At 41.0% G+C, this 21369-nt stretch overlaps 1 protein-coding gene and 1 non-coding gene across 4 annotated transcripts in view; both read right to left on the bottom strand.

Moving 5' to 3' along the window:
- Positions 1–21369, bottom strand: part of RGS20 (regulator of G protein signaling 20) — an 80350-nt gene that overhangs the window by 34590 nt on the left and 24391 nt on the right. The window lies entirely within an intron of this gene.
- LOC114680445 (U6 spliceosomal RNA) lies at positions 8822–8927 on the bottom strand. The gene has a single exon (XR_003732671.1). It is a non-coding gene; the product is annotated as a U6 spliceosomal RNA (small nuclear RNA).

Here is a 21369-nt window from a genome sequence, read left to right as displayed (position 1 = left end):
ACATATAGTGAAAAAATTACTAAAGAAGTAAAATGGTACACTAGAAAATATCAACATAAAACAAAGGAAGTTAATAAGGGAGGAAAAGAGGAACAGAGTAGTCATGAAATATATAGAAAGCAAAAAGAAAAACACAAAGGTGAATCTAAATGGATCAATGACAATGACAAGGTGAAAAGTGAGCGGATTAAACAATCCAGTCAAAAGACAGAGATTGCCAGAATACCATGAATACAAACATAATCCAACTATATGCAGTCTACAAGAGACACACTTTAGATTAAAAAATGCAAATAGATAGAAAGTAAAAGGATGGAAAAATATATATCTGGCAACAGCAACCATAAGAGAGCTGGAGTGGCTCTAATAATAGCAAATAAAATACTATTACACAAAATGTTACTAGAGATTAATAGGGACATTTTATAATGATAAAAGAGCTAATGTCTCAGGAAGATATAACAATTATAAATATATATACACCCAATAACAGAACCACAAAAATACATATAGCAAAAACTGACAGAATTGAAGGGAAAAACCAACAATTCAATGATAACAGTAATAAAGTTCAATACTTTGCTTTCAATAATGGACAGAACAATTAGACAGAAGATCAACAAGGATATGAATAGAGGACATCAGGACACTATAAACTAACTACACCTAACAGACATCTATAGAGCACTCCACCTGCATCAGTGAAATACGTATTCTTCTCAAATGCACATGAAAATTCTCCAGAATAGACCATATAATAGGTCATAAAACAGCCTCAATAGATCTAAAATCATTATTATAATACAAAGTATGTTTTCCAAACACAATGAAATAGAAAACAGAAATAGAAAAATACAACAGAGAAAATTCATGAAACCAAAAGTTAGTTATTTGAAAAGATCAACAAAATTGACAAACCTTAGCTAGTTGACCAAGAAAAATGAAGACTTAAATTACCAAAATAAGGAATGAAAGATGGGAAATTACTACTGATCTTACAGAAATAAAAAGAATGATAATGGAACAACTGTATGGCAACTAATTAGAAAACTTAGATGAAATGGAAAAAATCCTGGAAAGTCATAAATTAACAAAATTAACTAAAGAAGGAACTTTAACAAGTAAACAGACTGAGTTAGTGATTTTTTAAAATCCCACAAAGGAAAGCCCAGATCTGTTCAGGCTGGTGTATTTAAAAAAAAAAAAAAAAAAGAAAAAAGAAAAGAAAAGCTCAGATCAAGTTGGCTTCACTGGTGAATCCTACCAAACATTTAGCAAAGAAGGACTACCAGTTCTTCAAAAACTGTTCCAAAAAATAGAAGGGGAGTGAATACTTCCCAACTTATTCTCTGAGACCAGTATTACTCTGATACCAAAACCAAATAAAGACACTGTAATTATCTTTATGAATACAGTTGCAAAAATCTTAAAATACTAGCAAACTGAATCTAGCAACATGTAAAAAAAGGATTATATGCCACGACTAAGTAGAATTTAATGTAAGAATGCAAGGTTAGTTTAACATAAAAAATAAATGTAATAGCCATATCAATAAAGTAAGGGACAAAAATCACAATCGACTGAGAAAAATTATTTGGTCAGGCACAGTGGCTCACACCTGCTACCCCAGCACTTTGGGAGGCCGAGGTGGGTGGATCACCTGAGGTCAGGAGTTCAAGACCAGCCTGGCCAACATGGCGAAACCCTATCTCTACTAAAAAATACAAAAATTAGCCAGGCGTGATGGCACGTGCCTGTAATCCCAGCTACTCAGGAGGCTGAGGCAGGAGAATCGCTTGAGCCCAGGAGCAGGAGGTTGCAGTGAGCTGAGATTGTACCACTGCACTCCAGTCTGAGCAACAGAGTGAGACAGCCCAGTCTCAAAAAAAAAAATTATTTGACAAAATCTAATGCATTTCACAGTAAGTAATATTCAACAAAATAGGCATATAAGGAAGCTTCCTAAACCTGACCAAAGGCACCTATAACACACCTATATCTAAGATCATATTAAACACTGAAAGACTGATGGCTTTCTCTCTAAGATCAGAAATAAGAAAAAAAATCTACTTTTACCACTTCTATTTGTAATATGTTGGAAGCTCCAGCCTGGGCAATAAGGCAAGAAAAATAAATAAAAGGCATTCAAATTGAAAAGGAAGTAAAACTATCTCTATATCTCTATTTGCAAATGACATGATCTTGCTTATTAAAACATCCTAAATATTCCACTAAAAACAAACAAAAAAATTATCAGAACTAATAAATGAGTTCAGCAAAGTTGCAGGATACAATATTAACAAACAAAAATCAATTGTATTTCTGTACACTAGCAGTGAACATTCTGGAAGTGACATTAAGGAAATAATTCCAATAATAGTATCAAGAGATAAAATAATTAGGAATAGATTTAATAAAAGAATTATAAGATTTATACACTGCAAACCACAAAACAATTGCTGAAAGTAAAGAATATCTAAATAGGGCTGGGCATGATGGCTCACGTCTATAATCCCAGCACTTTGGGAGGCTGAGGTAGATAGATCACTTGAGCCCAGGAGTTTAAGATCAGCCCAGGCAACACGGTGAAACACCTTCTCTACTGAAAATACAAAAAATTAGCCAGGCATGGTGGTGTGTGCCTGTAGTCCCAGCTACTCAGGAAGCTGAAGTGGATCACATAGCCCAGAAGTTGAGGCTGCAGTGAGCCAAGATCACACCACTGTGCTCTAGCCTGGGCAATGGGAGTAAGACCCTGTCTCAAAAAAAAAAAAAAAAAAAAAAAAAAAAAAAACTAAATACGTGGAAAAACATCCCATATTTATAAAAGACTTAATGCTGTTAGGATGGCAACATTTCTCAAGTTAATGTACAGATTCAATGCAATCCCTATCAAAATCTCAGGTGCCTGTTTTGTTTCGTTTTGTTTTTAGAGATAGGGTCTTGCTATGTTGCCCAGGCTGGACAACATAACACCTGGGCTCAGGTGATCCTCCTGCCTCAGTCTCCTGAGTAGCTCGGGAGAGCTATTTGGACAAAAAGGCCAAGCCAATTCGAAATGGGAAAGAACGGTCTTTTCAACAAATGGTGCTGACAGTAGTGAATATCCACATGCAAAAGGATAAAGTAAGACCCTTACCTTACACCATACACACAGACTAACTCAAGCGGATCCAAATCTAAGAGCTAAAACTATAAAATGCTTAGAAGAAAACACAACAGTAAATCTTCATGACCTGCAGTTAAGCAATGATTTCTCACACATGACACCAAAAGCACAAGTAAAACAGAGAAGATTGATAAGTGGGACTTAATAAAAATTAAAATTTTTTATGGCTGAGTGCAGTGGCTCATGCCTGTAATTCCAGCACTTTGGGAGGCCTAGGCGAGTAGATCACTTGAGGCCAGGAATTCAAGACTACTAAACATGATAAAACCTCGTCTCTGCTAAAAATACAAAAATTAGCCAGGCTTGATGGTATGCACCTGTAATCCCAGCTACTTGGGAGGCTGAGGCACTAGAATTGTTTGAACCCAGGAGGCAAAGGTTGCAGTGAGCCAAGAGCGCACCACTGCATTGCAGCCTGGGCAACAGGGCAAGACTCTGTCTCAAAAAAAAAAGTTATGCTTCAAATGACACCAGACCAGCATGACCAACATGGTGAAACCCTGGGTCTACTAAAAAAAATACAAAAATAAGCCAGGCGTGGTGACGCGTGCCTGAAATCCCAGCTACTCAGGAGGCTGAGGCAGGAGAATCTCTTGAACCTGGCAGGCGGAGGTTGCAGTGAGCCGAGATTGCGCCATTGCACTCCAGCCTGGGTGACAGAGTGAGATTCTGTCTCAAAAAAAAAAAAAAAAAAAAAAAATGAAAAGACAATCCACAGATACAGACTGGGAAAAAATATTTGGAAGTCACATATCAGGTAAGAGACTTGTATCCAGGATATATAAAGAACTCTTACAACTTAAGAAAAAGGAGAGAAAGCCCAATTTAAAAATGGAGAAAGGATTTGACTAGATATTTCAAATGGCCAATATACACATGAAAAGACGATTAACATCATCAGTCATTAGGGAAATAAAGTCTCTACCACAATGAAATACTATTTTATTCCTACTAGGATAGGTAGAATAAAAGTAGACAATTAGTGCTGGGATGTGAAGAAATTAGAATCCTCATATGCTACATGTGAGAATGTAAAATGGGCTAGCCACTTTGGAAAACAGTTTGACAGGTCCTCAAAATGTTAAACATGAAGCTTCCAAATGACCCAGCAATTCTACTCCTATATATGCCCAGAAAACTGAAAACACATGTCCACACAAAAACTTGTAAACAAATGCTGTTTGTTTATTGTTGTAAACATTATACATAATGGTCAAAAAGTGGAAAAACACAAATATCTATCAACTGATGAATGAACAAAACATGGTATGTCCGTACAAGGCAATATTTATTCAGCTATAAAAAGGAATGAAGTACTGGATCCTGCTATAACATGGATGAGCCTTGAAAATATGTTAAGTGAAGGCTGGGCACGGTGGCTCATGCCTGTAATCCCAGCACTTTGGGAAGCTGAGGCAGGTGGATCATTTAAGGTCAGGAGTTTGAGACCAGCCTGACCAGCACAGTGAAACCCCATCTCCACTAAAAATACAAAAAATTAGCTGGGTGTGGTGGTGGGCACCTGTAGTCCCAGCTACTCAGGAGGCCGAGGCAAGAGAATTGCTTGAACCCGGGAGGTGGAGGTTGCAACAAGCTGAGATTGTGCCATTGTACTTCAGCCTGGACAACAACAGCAAAGCTCCGTCTCACAAAAAAAAAAAAAAAAAAAAAAAGGAAAAAATATGTTAAGTGAATGAAGGCAGACACAAAAGGCTACATAATGTATGATTCCATTTATAAGAAATTTTCAGACTAGACAAATCCATAGAGGCTGGAAGTAAATTAGTGGTTGCCAGGGGATGCGGTAAGGAGAATGAGGAGTGACTGCTAGTGGGTATGGGATTTCTTTTCAGAATTATGAAAATATTCAGGAGGCTGGGCACGGTGGCTCATGCCTGTAATCCCAGCACTTTGGGAGGCCGAGGCGGGTGGATCATGAGGTCAGGAGTTTGAGACCGGCCCGACCAACATGGTGAAACCCTGTCTTTACTAAAAATACAAAAATTAACTGGGTGTGGTGGCGCACACGTGTAATCCCAACTACTCAGGAGGCTGAGGCAGGAGAACTGCTTGAACCCAGAAGGCAGAGGTTGCAGTGAGCCAAAATTATGCCACTGCACTCCAGCCTGGGCGATAGAGCGAGATTCCATCTCAAAAAAAAAAAAAAAGAAAATATTCAGGAATTAGATAGCAGTGATTGTTTCTAATGACTACTAAAGGGTACAAGGTTTCTTTTGATGAAGATGTCCTAAAATTAGATTATGATGATGGCTGCACAACTCTGTAAGTATACTAAAAACTACTGATTGTGACTGACTGAGACAGAGTCAGCCTCTGTCACCCAGACTGGAGTGCAGTGGTGTGATCATAGCTCACTGCAGTCTCCAACTCCTGGGCTCAAGTGATCCTCCTGCCTTGGCTCCCAAAGTGCTGGGACAACGGGTATGAACCACTGTGCCTGGCCTGTGCTCTTTAAATGAGTAAACTTTATGGTATGTAAATTTTATCTTAATGCTGTTTAAAGGCAAAAGAGTAAGGGAGTGTAGAGTTACCAGTTTCAATGTACATTTAACAGGAGTTTAATATAAGGAAAGTGGAGATAATGATGGGAAAATAACAGTTAAAAAGAAAGTAGGAGACTGGGCATGGTGACTCATGCTTGTAATCCCTGCACTTTGGGAGGCTGAGGCAGTCGGATCACCTGAAGTCAGGAGTTCCAGACCAGCCTGGCCAACATGGTGAAACCCTGTCTCTACTAAAAATACAAAAAATTAGCTGGGTGTGGTGGCGTGTGCCTGTAATCCCAGCTATTCAGGAAGCTGAGGCAGGAGAATCACTTGAACCCGGGAGGCAGAGGTTGCAATGAGCTGAGATCGCACCACTGCACTCCAGCCTGGGCAATAAGAGTGAAATTCCATCTCAAAAAACAAAAACAAAAACAAAAAAACCCACAATCAAACAAAAAGAAAGCAGGTGTTCTGAGAATTTCTGGAATTGAAAAAAACACAAATCCTCACTCCTATAGACTGAATGTTTATGTCTACCACAAAATTCATTAATTGAAGCCCCAAGGTGATGATATTTGGAAGTGGGGTCCTAGGGAGTGATTAGGTCATGAGAATGGGGCCTTTATGAAAGGGATTCATGTCCTTATAAAAGAGGCTTCACAGAGCTCTTTCCCTCTTTATCCACCCTGTGAGGGTGTGGTGAGAAGACAGTTTCTGGTTTCTGGCAACCAGGAAGCAGCCCTCATCAGACACCTATCTGCCAGTGCCTTGATCTTGGACTTCCCAGCCTCCAGAACTGTGAGAAACAAATTTGGTCGTTTGAGCCAGTCAGTCAGTGGAATTCTGTTATAGCAACATTAATTGACTAGACTCTGAGAAAGTCTCTCTCTTTACAAAGCAGGACAAATAAACAAAAATCCACTACTAGAAACACCATGGTAAACTTTAAAACATCAGGAATTGACAGATAATTTAAGAAGCTACCAGAGAAAAAAGTTTCCTACAAAAGAATGATAATTAGGCCAACAACTACACTTCTCTTCAGCAACAACAGATCCCAGAAGAAAACAGATAATATCTTCCTCTGAGATAAGACTCAGCTTATCCCTCACAGACCGTTGCAAAAAAATTAACGCATATTTTACCAAGAAAAGTAGATCCCCAGGGGAAGTATGGAATACAAGAAACAATAGTAAATCTAGAATTCGATAAAATATGTCAGTAAATTTAATAAAGTACTGTCTGCAAAAATGGGTCTTAGGCTGGGTACAGTGGCTCATGCCTGTAATCCCAGCACTTTGGGAGGCTGAGGCAGACGGATCACTTGAGGTCAGGAGTTTGAGACCATCCTGGGCAACACGGTGAAACCTTGTCTCTATGAAAAATAAAAAATTAGCTGGACTTTGTGGTACATGCCTGTATTCCCAGCTCTTTAGGAGGTTGAGGTGGGAGGATCACTTGAGCTCAGGAGGTAGAGACGGCAGTGAGCTGTGGTCATACCACCACAGTTAGCCTGGGCAACAGAGTGAGACCCCAGAAAAAAAAAAAAGGAGCTTGAGTACTTGTGTACTTAAGTACTTGACTGAATGCAGGAATCTTTTGAAAGTGATTAGAAAAGTTAGATGAACATTATGTAGCCAGGGAGGGTTACTATAACAGGACACTAAATGGAATGTTTCCTGTCATATCAGGGTTTCCAAAGTCTCTGAGTCTCCAAAGGCAAGGACCGTGAGTGATGTGTGCCCACATATTCCAAAGAGAGCTTCTGACACTTCTGTGTAAAACTTAGTAGGAGAATTAATGGAAATCACATACTAATAACCTTGAGAAAACTTTAGAGATAAAGAGATTTCACAGAAGGAAATCTGTAGTAGAGAGTGCCCAGTAGCATGTCTGCTCCTTTCTCTCCCACCATCTATTGGAGACAGAAGAGATCCTGCGGGAGCATGCCAGAAGAGACGACTTGAACCACAGTCCTCAGATGAGTATTTGCTCATAGACTCTTGGAAAGAAAATTATTCAAGTGTATTTTACCGAGAAAAGTAGACCCCAAGGGTAAGTATAGAATACAAGAAACAATAGTGAATCTAGAATTCGATAAAATACGGTAAAATATATCAGTAAAAATGTCAGGTGGGGTGGTTCATGCCTATAACCACACCTACTTGAGAGGCTTGATTGAAGCCAGGAGTTCGAGACCAGCCTGGACAGCATAGCGAGATTCCAATTCCAAACACATTTTTAAAAAAGAAAGAAACTCAGGCACCAGCCCTGTCCTGGTCTTCAGATGATGCAGAAGACTCCTGGGGAGAACCTGGCAGAGTCTGAGAGGTACAGAGACTGCAGCTTCCCTCTGGACTGCCTGAGACTAAATGGGAAGGGCCAGTTGGAACAGCCAGGTCTAGGAAAAAGGGAAGCAACCAGCTGTGTGGATGGGTGAGTTTTTCCATGGGAGACATGGAAGGGGGCCAAGCTTGAATCTTCTTGAAGGATCCTGTGCAAAACTGTTGCACTGGGGAGGAGGACCCTAGGGCTGTATGACTGGTACCAAAGCTGAAGAGATCAGGCAGGAGTGGGGAGATCCCTGTAGGGGGAAGACTGGTCTGAATTCCCACTGACCAACACCACCTCTGTCTTTAGCAGTGCTGCATCCATGGCAGCGGAGCTAGGAAAGGACAGAAAGCAGAGAGGAACCGGAAGGGCTCTCCTCCTCTCCCCTGCCACAGTTGGTCTGCCCGACCTCTGGAGAAGCCAAAGCTGGGTGAGGGGAAACTGAAATGGAGGGCACTAGAGTTTGATTTCAAGGGGACTGACCTTTTTTTTGTTTTGTTTTTGAGACAGAGTCACGCTCCATTGCCCAGGCTGGACGTGCAGTGGCGCGATCTCGGCTCACTACAACCTCCGCCTCCCAGGTTCAAGTGATTCTCCTGCCTCAGCCTCCCAAGTAGCTGGGATTACAGGTGTGCATCACCACACCCAGCTAATATTTGTATTTTTAGTAGAGACAGAGTTTCACCATGTTGGCCAGGCTAGTTTCAAACTCCTGACCTCAGGTGATCCCTCCCAAAGTGCTGGAATTACAGGCATGAGCCACCGCGCCTGGCTGGGACTAAACATTAAAAAACAATTTGTTGCTTTTTTTTTTCTTTTTATGGAATGCTTCACGAATTTGCACATCATCCTTGCGCAGGGGTCATGCTAATTTCTCTGTATTGTTCCAGTTTTAGTATATGTGCTGCCGAAGTGAGCACTGAATTTTTTTAACGCCTGAAAATGAGACTGTTCTAATACGGACATTGACCTGAAAAACTCTAGAATCTGCACGAGATAAGAGTTGAAGGGAGAGGAGGGGAAAACCGATACTGTTTGAATGTGGTGATAGGAGAAGACATTCACTGCCTGTTTACACTCAGTTCAGTCCGGCTTGTTAAATTAGTGAACTACATAAAGAAACTAAGATTATCTCGTGCACAAGAATGGATAAGAGTTGACAGCAAATATCACAAATTACAGTCTGGGGGCAGGGACATGAAGGGATATCTGTAAGGGATAAGATCAAAAACAGGAAGAGAAAGAAGGAGAGAATAGGGGAATCCACAGTGGACCCAAAGTACCAAGGCTAAGAACCTAAAATTGGATTGGCATGAAAGAACTAAGAAGGGCCTGTAATCCCAGCTCCTTGGGAGGCCAAGGTGGGAGGATCACTTGAGGCCAGGAATTCAAGACCAGCCCAGGAAACATAGCAAGACTCCATCTCTACAAATATTTAAAAATTAGCCAGATGTGGTGGTGCATGCCTATAGTACTAGTTACTCAGTAGGCTGAGGCACGAGGATCACTTGAGCCCAGGAGTTTGAGGCTGCAGTGAGCCATGACGGAGCCACTGTACTCCAGCCTGGGTGACAGAGCGGGACCCTGTTTCAAAAAAAAAAAAAAAAAAAAAAGAGAGAGAGAGAGAGAGGAAAAAAGAGAAAAGAAAAAGAAGGAAAAGGAAAAAAAGAGAAAGAAAAAGGAAAATATAGCCAAGGCCAGAAGTTATGATGCCAGAGCCCAGTGAGTGATCAAAGTAGCCACATCCACACACCTTTTATTAGAAACCTCAATTTCTATGTAAGAATAAACTTTAACATCTGGATTAGTTTCCTAGAGCTGCTGTAACAAATTACCACAAACCGGATGGCTTAAAACAACGGAAATTCATTCTTGCACAGTTCTGGAGGCTAAAAGTTCAAAACCAAACCATTAGCAGGGCCAGACACCCGCCTCTGAAGGTTCTAGGGGAGGATTCTTCCTCGCCTCTTCTGGCAACCTCTGTGGCAACAGAAACCCAATCTCTGCCTTCTTTGCCACTTGCCCTTCTTCCCTCTATGTCTGCCTGGGTCTTTGAAGCTCTCCCTCCTTATAAGGTCATCAGTCGTTGGATTTCAGGCCCACCTTCATCCAGTTTGGCCTCATCTTCACTTGGTTAGCCAGATGTGGTGTATGCAAAGACCCTGTTTCCAAATAAGGTGATATTCACAGGCATCATGGTTAGAACTTCAACATATATTCTGGGGGGACACAATTCAACCCATAGCAATGTCTAATGTGGAGTGAGGAATAGGAGCTCCCGTGAAGCCACTTTAATGCTTTTGTCCAGAACTGTCAAGTGCATTGGGTGACTGGGCACTTTAATCTGCAGCTGAGTTGACTAACTCAGCTGTGATAATTTATTAATATTTTTAGGCCGGGCATGGTGGCTTATGTCTGTAATCCCAGCACTTTGGGAGCCCGAGGCGGGTGGATCATCTGAGGTCAGGAGTTTGATACCAGCCTGACCAACATGGAGAAACCCCATCTCTACCAAAAATACAAAAATTAGCCAGGCGTGGTGGCAGGTGCCTGTAATCCCAGCTACTTGGGAGGCTCAGGCAGGAGAACTGCTTGAGCCCTAAAGGCGGAAGTGGCAGTGAGCTGAGATCGCGCCACGGCACTCCAGCCTGGGAGACAAGAGCAAAACTCCGTCCCCAAAAAACAAACAAAAAATATATATACATGTATACATATATATATATATATATGTACTTTTAAAAGTCATGTTAAAATATGAGAATAGCACCTGCACATGATAAGAAAAACCATACAACACTGAAGGGTTTATAGTGACAGTTGTGTCCTAGAGGAAAGTGCCATCATTTGTTTTTCTGTATGCCTTTCCAGATACATAGGCATTTTTAAGAAAATGGAAGCAGGGTATACCACTGTTCTGTGCCTCTCTTTCTTTACCTCACAAGGTAGCTTGAGGCTCTTTCCACATTAGCGCATGTGGATCTACTGATGACACAGGTATGAATTAGGTTTTCTCCAACTTCTAACAGTCCCAAAAGTTCAGTATCTGAGAAATGGCAAAGGCACAACCCAAATGCTTTGATTATATAGTAACAATTTGCTTGTACAGTGTTTGAGTATATCAAGATCATTTATTCAATAAATGCAAACAGATGTAGAAAAGGAGATAATCTATGGAGAATCTAACAACATGGTAAGGAGTTTTCTTATTCTTTCTCAGGTATTATCAGCCCTCACTCCAAAGCTAAGCATAGGCAAAGGGCAGAACTTCTGTGCTTAGCAGAGTAGATGGTAAGAAAAGGTCTGTTGAGGCTGGGCATGGTGGCTCACGCCTATAATCCCAGCAGACGTTGGGAGGCTGAGGCGCATGGATCAACTGAGGTCAGGAGTTTGAGACCAGTCTGGCCAACATGGTGAAACCCTGTCTCTACTAAAAATACAAAAATTAGCTGGGTGTGGTGGCATGTGCCTGTAGTCCCAGCTACTTGGGAGGCTGAGGCAGGAGAATCACTTGAACCCAGGAGGCGGAGGTTGCAGTGAACTGAGTTTGCCCACTGCACTCCAGTCTGGGCAACAGAGCAAGACTCCACCTCAAAAAAAAGTATATCAATTGCAGTGCATTGAAACACATAAAATTGTGAAAAACTATGAATTCATAATGGTACTAAAAAAACTCACTGACTACATTTAGACAGTGATAGGGAACAATTTTGAAAACTGATAAATAAGGGGAAGGAATCAAGTTTTTATCCTACTTTTCCTATACAAATCATACTTCAGGGTAACCTAATAGTTGATACTTTTTTTTTTAAAAAACCATTTTACTCACTAATAAATGAAAAAATAATAGATGAAGAAATCACGTATACAAACACACGCACACTACATATATATATATATATACACACACACACATACACACAAATAAAATCACCTATGAAAAAATGTTCAGTTTTACCAAAAGTAAATTTAGAAAAATATTGGTATTCTCAATGAAGTATCAGAATAGACAGACGAACAGTAGCCGGAAGCCAGTGGGATGAATTCATTTGAGAGAATGTAACTAATGAAAGATTTCATAAATACTGAAGATGCAAAATTGAAGCTAAATGTGATTCAAGAATAAATATTAAAATTTATGTGTCAGGAAATCATGTAAAACAAAGAGATGCAAATTAAAACCAGGTATCTTTTTTTGATATTTTTACCTATAAAATTGGCTTAAAAAAAAAAAATCAAGATTAACTGTATCCACTGTGAGGACTGGGGAAATTAGCTTAAATCTCAACTCCATTGTTGATTAGCTGCATGAGCCTGGGGAAGTTATTCCATCTCTTTGAGTCTTGGTTCCTTCATCAATAGAACTGGGATACTGAGTATCCTGGAGGTGAAGATTAAATGAGGCGATACCAGTGAAGCACTTCAACTGTGCTTGCAACACATAGCACTCAATAAGTGTTTGCTATGTGGTTATTCCTATGCATAGGAATTTGCAGTTTTGTGATTTATGTTCCTATTATGAATAGGATCTCCCTTCATTAATTTTCCTTTTTTTGGCCATCCTTGTCTAGTTTAAATATTCTTATTTTTCTGCCTTTAAAACAAAGCTGGAAAATTTCCATCTTTTTATTTCTATGTATTTTTTGAGACAGAGTCTCACTCCATCACCCAAGCGGGAGTGCAGTGGCCCGATCTCAGCTCATTGCAACTTCTACCTCCCGGGTTCCAGCGATTCTCATGCCTCAGTCTCCCGAGTAGCTGGGATTACAGGCACGCACCACCATGCCCAGCTAATTTTTTTTGTATTTTTAGTAGAGATGGAGTTTCACCATGTTATGTTGGCCAGGCTGGTCTTGAACTCCTGACCTTACGTGATCCACCCCCCTCAGCCTCCCAAAGTGCTGGGATTACAGGCAATGAGCCACCGTGCCTGGCCAGGGCCTGATGCCTTTCTTAGGGACAAATCTCATAACACCTTTTTGATTTTTTCTATGTAGCTTAGGATCTTCTACTACCATATGACTCAATATTTTAAATTTAAATTTTTTCAGAAAAGTATCTATCTTACCTAAGATTTTCAAATACATTGGCATTAAACTTGTACCTGTTATTTGGTTTTTGTGTAAAAAAGTCTCGATCCGGTTATGCACCACAACTCATTTCTGATGGTTTGGGCTTTTCTATCCTCTTATCTGAATCAGATTTGCCAAAGGTTAGTCTGTAGTTCTGTTTTCCAAAGAATTGGCCTTAGGCTTTATGGATCAATTTTGCTTTCTGTTAACTGTAAATTTTATTAATTTCTGCTTTTATTTTCATTATTCTTTATCTACTTTTAAAAAAATTACTTTGTTTTCTCCTGGCCTCTCACACTAAAGTTTTAGTTCATTTACGTTCAGTCAGTGCTGGTTTTTAATAAGTGGGTTTAAAAGTATAAATTTTTATCCAATTACTGCTTTGATCATATCCACTGAGTTTTGCTATATAGCACTATTTTTATTTCCAAATACCTCAGATCTAATTGCTGCTCAGATTTTTTATCCACAGCCTTTTAGAAGTTTATTTTTAATTTCTTGACTAGCCTGACTAGTTTGTATGTGTCTTTACATTTTGATCAGAAAATGTGGCCTGTATGATTTTAACATTTTAAAATATATTATTACTTTGTAGATTGATTTGATAGTTTTGCCTTTTCCAAAATATCATACAAATTAAATCAGGTGGCATGCCATTGTTTGGAGTCTGGGCTTCTTTCACTTAGTGTAGTGCTTTTGAGATTCACCTGGTTGTGTGTGTCAGTAGTTCATTCTTGTTTATTGCTGAGCAGTACTCAACTATATGCTTATAACTGTTTATCCAGGCACCTACTGATGGACATTTGTGTTATTTTCTGTTTTGGGTGCTTATGAATAAAGCTTCTATAAACATTTGCGCAGAGATTTTTGTGCGGGTGTATGTTTTCATTTCTCTTGGGTAAATACTCACTGGGTCACATAGTAAGTGCATGTTTATTCGCTTTCTAAGAACATGCCAACTTGTCTTTCAAAGGAGCTGTATCTTTTTTCTATTCCCACTAGCAATGTATGAGAGTTTCAATTGTTCCACATCCTCGTCAGTAGATGAATTGTCAGATTTTTTCTTTCCCTGGCGATTTTAGTAGGCATAAGTGGCAGCTCATAGTGAGTTTAATTTGCATTTCCCTCTTGACTGACAATGTTGAGCATCTTTTCATATATTATCCACTATGTGTACCTCTTCTTTGGTGGAGGGTCTTGGTAATCTTTTTTGGCTCATAGCCTGAAGCAAGAGCCCCTCAAATACCAGCTTTGTGCTCTTGCTGGTACCAGGGCATCTGGACTTTTGCTGGCTACATGGCTTTCTTCATGTTCCTAATAATGCTTTGATTGATTCTGTTTTATGTAAAGGTATTTAACACATATGTGATGAATGATTAGAGAACTAATAATGTATCCCTCCGTGTTTCACCTCATGACTCAGTGTATCTTTACCCTTTCTGTCTGATAACATACCTGGGAATTTAATAAAATGTATGAACCCAGCCCAGGAAGGCACTTATCCCTTCTCTCTTCAACTGTCTACTGGTCACCTTCATTTCCCCAGTCTCAGACACTCTAGAAACAAAGGACTCTAGAAGGAAAGAGAGAGAACACACACCCAGCAGACATTTTCCTTCCTCTAACTGCTGAGTTTCCATCACCTCTGTCCTTCCACATCAGTCAAAAGTTGTCAAAGACAAGTGTATCACACGCATTTAATCCATTCTCAGACATGGCTCATCATTATTCACATCACAATTCCTTCCCTCTGTATTGCTACTTTCTGTAATGTTACTTCTCTACCAGAAGCAAGAAACCTCCAATATCAAGTGCCAGGACTATGATATCATTCTGCCATGGGAACATTAATATCCAAATTTTTAATATAAGCATGCATTTAAATATCTACCTGTACACTATTATAATAGCAGCCTTTTGAAAAATAGCATAATGGGCTGGGTGTGGTGGCCCACAGCTGTAATCTCAGCACTTTGGGAGACCAAGGCCATGGGTGGATCACTTCAGCCTAGGAGTTTGAGACTAGCCTGGGCAATATAGGGAGACCCTGTCTCAACAACAACAACAAATTAGCCACATATGGTGGCGCACACCTGCAGTCCCAGCTGTTTGGGAGGCCGAGGCTGAAGGATTGCTGGAGCCTGGAAGGCAGAGGCTACAGTGAATTGAGATAACACCACTGCACTCCAGCCTGGGTGACAGAGCAAGACCCTGTCTCAAAAAAAAAAAAAAAAAAAGTATATGTGTGTGTATATGTATGTATAATGGATAATAGAGTACTCAGAATCAAATGGACCCAGTACCACCACTACCTCTATGACCACAGGCAGGTCACCCCAACTTCTCCGTGTCAAATCAGGAAAATAATAGTACCGGGCTTATGGGGTTGCTGGGAGGAATATAGATGATAATTCATGTAAAATCCTCACATAGTGCCTGGAATTATTAAATGCTCAACAACTGTTACCAAGTATATTTTTAAAAAGAATAACATGCTGTAAATCCATTATGCCAATATTTTAAATTTTATTTTGTATTTCCTTCCCTTTGTTCACAAAAATTATTTACATGATTACAAGAGAGTGTATATATGATTTTGAATGCTGCTTTATAACTTTCTGTGTTGATACGATAGTTTATTTATTTATTTATTTATTTATTTATTTATCTATCTATCTTGAGACAGGGTCTCACTCTGTCACCCAGGCTGGAGTGTGGTGGTGCAATTACAGATCACGGCTACCTCCGCCTCCTGGGCCTCAAGTGATCAACTCAACTTGGGCACCCAAAGTGCTGGGATTGCAGGCATGAATCACTGCTCCCAGAAGTAGTCTTTATAAGTTTTAGTAGCTCGGCAAGTCCAGTGTTTTACTTTTCTGTATCTCCTTTATCTATTGCTTTATTCCAACTATTGCTTCTAACTTTCATGATTTCCTTTCTATAGCTGCCTTGTCTGCATGTGCCTGCCTTTATTTGTTGCTTTCAAGGTTCTATAAAGAAAATTTCTAAGAGTTAAATAAAATCACCCAGTATCCCATCTCCCAACATTGTCCATCTTTTCTTTCCATATGCATATGCCGTTTTCAATAGTTTCAGTGTCAACCATCTTCAGACGGACTGCTCTCTGTCAAGCATCATGAATGGGTCGGGCAGCTTTGACCTTTCACCACCCGCCTCATAACTTCATTGAACCCGAGACTCTACCCTACAGAATGTACTTCTAGATGGATGTTTTTCCGGGCTGGCGTTGTGACTATTTCAGGATCAGGGTGACAGTACCCCCTACCTTTGATGGCTCCACAATGACCCAAAGGCAGGAATCCCAAACCTTACCCTTAGACATGGTAGCCAGTAATGATCTTTAAACTTAACCTGTATCCTGGTTAAATCTTTTGGCCCCTCATTTCCTACCCCTCTAAAATGCAAAGCGTAAGCTTGCCATTCATTTTCTGGGATCCTAAGAAGCTATGAGATGCGGGAGCCTGTTAGCCTGGCCTCTGGCCTCCCAGGAGAATCGTTACGTGCCCCTCCACTCCCCATCCCCAAGAGCATCTCTCTTACTCTTTAAATATTTTGGAAAGATTCTTTAATTTTTTTTTTTTTTTTTTTTCTGAGACAGAGTCTTACTCTGTCACCCAGAGCTGGAGTGCAATGGGGCAATCTCGGCTCACTGCAACCTCAGCCTCCTGGGTTCAAGCAATTCTTCTGCCTCAGCCTCCCAAGTAGCTGGGATTACAGGCTCGCACCACCATACCAAGCTAATTTTTATATTTTTAGTAGAAACGGGTTTCACCACGTTGGCCAGGCTGGTCTCGAACTCCTGACCTCGTGATCCGCCTGCCTCGGCCTCTCAAAGTGCTGAGATTACAGACGTAAGCCACCGTGCCCAGCCAAGATTCTTTAAATCTTAATAGATACAGGAAGGCTATCAAAACATAGAAAACATCAAATGCTTCAGAAAAAAACACGGTTCACAAGCAGGAGGAATCCGCGTGCTTTGTTATCTGAGACAAGGAAGAATGGGACCAGTGTGAAGACAGCTCTGATACCAACCCACCTGGCCACTCAGTTCCATCGCTCCTCCCAGATTTTTGTTACGATATGCTACAGAGTTAATTGATGGGACATTTGGCCCTCTATTATCTCATTGAAGAAATGACTAATGACATTAAAATGGGGTGGAACGTGAAGCCAGAGAGCTATGTCTGGGGATTTTACAGCTTTGGTAATCCCCAATATACCAACTATAGCAGATGGACAAAAACAAGGGAGTCTCCCTCCTAACTCTCAGCTGTAAGCCTTCCCCTTGCATTGCACTGGGATGCTATAATTTTATCTTAGTCCCTCAGTTGTGCCCTATACATATCTCTCCCAGTACTTTTTTGAGCCTGTTCAAATGATCGGGTCTTTGTTGCTGTTCCACATTAAGAACAAGGCGCCTTTCCTCATGAGCCTCATTCATTTCAATTGCACTGTTTTCTGAGCTCCCACTGACTGTGGTTCCAAGGTGCATGAAAAGCACGATGATATTCCAGGAATATCCTCCTGTACCGCAGCCTCAAGAGACACTCTCGTTTCCTTGTTCTCTGCTGTAACGTTTCTGAGTATTTAACACAATGTGTTTCAATTCACTCCTAATTTTACCCTCCTCTTGGTCGTCCTGCCTTCTAGGTTTCCCCAGCCTGGGAAATCTTTCTCTAATACTATCTTGCCTTGGATGCAGGATGATTTTCCACAGATACCACATTTGCCGGCACACTTAGGGGCCACTCGATAGCAAAGTAGCAGAGCGTTGAGTGAGTTGTTTTTTCTTTTTTTGAGATGGAATCTTGCTCTGTCACCCAGGCGGGAGTGCAGCGGTGCCATCTCGGCTCACTGCAACCTCCACCTCCTGGGTTCAAGTGATTCTCCTGCTTTAGCCTCCCGAGTAGTTAGGACTATAGGCACATGCCATCATGCTTGGCTAATTTTTTGCATTTTTAGTAGAGACTGGGTTTCACCATGTTAGCCGGGATAGTCTCGAACTCCTGACCTTGTGATCCGCCCGCCTTGGCCTCCCAAAGTGCCGGATTGCAGGCATGAACCACCGCGCCTGGCCTCAGTGAGTTTTTTGTAGGGTCCTCTGGTCTTAAATACTTGGTCTTAAAGTTGGATGCTCACTTGTGGGTGGAGGAGGGGGAACCTGTGATCCGGGCCCCTCTCAGCCCCATGCATGCCTCTGAGTTCAGACAGAACTGGAAGTCAAATGAAGGGGAGGAGGAAAAGCATGGAAAAGCCATTTGGCTGGGGACAGGAGGCATAAAATGTGTTGGAGAGAGGGACAAATCTCATATGAAGGGTTCTAGGCTTCCAGAACCTGAAGGAAACAGTTTCTGAAGATGTTTGGCTTCGAGGAGGATGAGTTCACAGGAAGTCTTTTTTTAGCTGCTCGCTAGATTCTCATTCAAGAATTTACACAATGAGGTTAGAAAAACAGACCTGCCGAATCCATGATAAACTCTCCCTGGGTTTAGCTGCCTACCTGAAAATAGCAACAGGGGAATGTGGTTTTCTCTGAATCATGTAACACCTGATCACCAGATGCTGCTGAAGTCACAAACAGGCCCTGTTACTATTAGCAGCGAGATGTAAGCTGAATGCTGGTCAACAGTGATGTTCTGTTTAGTAGGATGCTGAGATGAGGCGATTCTAAGTTTGAGAGGACGCTGGCCTATTATCCTGCAGTGTAGTCATCACCAGACAAAAGTCCATCTCACTGTGGCTCATGAAATATTAATGAAGAGCTAGAATTACTTGCACTGACTTCAGCACAAATAGACCAAAAAATAAAATCAAAGCTCTATTTTCCACTACATTTGATACAGAAAGCTAACAGTTTCGATGCTGGTGGATTTTTGTGGAAATTCTAAACTTTGCCTCCAGGCAAATCTGTGGGTTTTCAAAATTTTCTGTCTTTTGGTTTTATTGTCTGACTATTTGGGTTTTATTGTCTGACTATTTTAAGAAAAAGCTGGTCCATTGTTTTCTAGTAGGGGAAGTCAACTGGAAGCTTAATAGTAACAAAAGACTTTTGAATTATAATTACTTCCAGATGGATGCTTACAGATGTCCTCATCTTTTAAAAAACCACTTAAGCATCTTACCATCTGTTTTTCAGTGACTTATCATGGAAATCTTTACACTTTTGTTTATATAGCCATTGCCAAATGTGTAAGCCCCAGGAGTTTTTAAGCCAGTGAAGGCTTTAAGACTATAATAAGAGTGTCTTTCTCTTCTCTTCTGCCATTAGTAAATGAACATCCTATATAACTCAACTTTTACAATGGCCTTTTGGGAAGTATTAGAAAGAAGACAGTATGATCTGAAGGAAATTAATAAATTATGTATGTTTTTATTTGTTCTTTCCTAACGTCAGACAACAACGAAGGGGCATTTTGTAAGTACTGATTGAAATCTTTATTAAGAGCTTTGCTTATCCCAGCAAACAGTGGCATTCTCAAGAAAATTGCAGCTGGGGTGCACTCCCAGTGATAACTTAGCCCAGGGCACCTCTGAAAACATTAAACACTTGGGAAAATTTTTGTCTGTGGGGCTTTAGGGACTCTTCAAGTGGCTGAGGAATGTGTCAGGCCATCATTAACGGTTTGCATGAGAATGGCCAGCTTTTTACTGTTTCCCAGCAAGGAACAGGCTCCCTAATGAGAATTTCTTCGTAGTTATTACAAATTACAGAAAAAAAACAGGCAACTTACATCATAGAAAAATTAATGTCGGAAATCTTTGTGGCCGAGCGCGGTGGCTCACGCCTGTAATCCCAGCGCTTTGGGAGGCCGAGGCGGAAGGATCACATTAGGTCAGGAGTTTGAGACCAGCCTGGCCAACAGGGCGAAATCCCATCTCTACTAAAAATATAAAAATTTGCCAGGCATGGTGGCGGGCACCCGTAATCCCAGCTACTTGGGAGGGTGAGGCAGGAGAATCGCTTGAACCTGGGAGGCGGAGGTTGCAGTGAGCTGACCACTACACTCCAGCCTGGGTGACAGAGTGAGACTTGGTGAAAAAAAAAGCGAAGTTATTATCTCCCCAGATGAAGCTACCCCTTCTTGTTTTTTCTCTCTTGTCAAGCAGTGTTACTATCTCTCCAGTTGTTCAAGAAAACTTGTCATCTTCACCTTCTCCCAATTCTAACTCCTGGCAAAGGCAAAGGCAATCTGCCTCCCAGCATGCCTCTCACGTCTGCCCTGTTCTTCTCCACGTGCTATGGCCCTAGTTAACATCTCAGGTCTGGACAATGATGGAAGTCTCCCCGCCACTCACTCTGCCTCCATTCTCACCTTGGATAAAAGGTAAAATTCTGGTAGGAGCTATGAGAGAGCCACAAATGCCCTTCTTCCCTCTGTGGTCTTTCTGCTCTGCTCCTCCTTCTGAAGCAGCATCTAGTGCTGAGACTTGGTAGGGAGGGACCTGGCTTTAGGGTGAGTGTGCTTTTCTTGGGAAATACCTTTCACTGTGGAAGGTGGGGTAGGCAACTCCCCAAGGGACAGATGCTGCTTGGCTCAGGCTGGGAAGAAGCATGGAGAGTGCTGAGCTATGTAAGTGACATCACCAAGGCTGCAGAGCTGGCAGAGATCCTAGGCAGAAACCAGTTTGCTGTTTGTGCCTTCTTGGGTGCCATCTCCTGTCAGGGACTTAACTGCTGTGGAAGGTGGCTGGCTGGGGTGCAGATATAGCCAGATTAGGATCAAAATTAATTCCGGGACTGCGTGACAAGCATTCCAGGTTAGTCAAAGTTAACAACATTTTTCTAAATTGAGATTTCTTATCCTGCAACAAATGTTGTAAGCCTCATTGTTTGTTCACCATTTTCAGAATTTTAAAAAAATCAATAGTGAAACAGGGCAGTACTTTTTTAATGATTGTAGAACAGTGTCTAGCGTACAGCAGGCATCTAAAATATTATGTGTCCAACAAAATATATAGTTATGTATGTACATATACATCTATCTATACAAGCACACACACGTACCATATTGATAACACAACTGCTTAATAAGTTAACCTGTCCATTTTTATTTAGAGGAAATAAAATTAACTGCCAGAGTATGAACTGATCAATCTGATCTCTCTGTCAAAAATATAAGAATCAATCATTTTGGGCTGGGTGCGGGTGGCTCACACCTGTAATCCCAGCACTTTGGGAGGCTGAGGTGGGCAGATCACTTGAGGTCATAAGTTCGAGCCCAGCCTGGCCAACATGGCGAAACCCTTTCTCTACCAAAAATACAGAAATTAG

The sequence above is a fragment of the Macaca mulatta genome, chromosome 8, assembly GCF_049350105.2.
Source record: "Macaca mulatta isolate MMU2019108-1 chromosome 8, T2T-MMU8v2.0, whole genome shotgun sequence".
NCBI lineage: Eukaryota > Metazoa > Chordata > Mammalia > Primates > Cercopithecidae > Macaca > Macaca mulatta.
The sequence above is the reverse complement of the archived record's forward strand: the minus strand, read 5'-3'. Positions and strand labels throughout refer to the sequence as shown.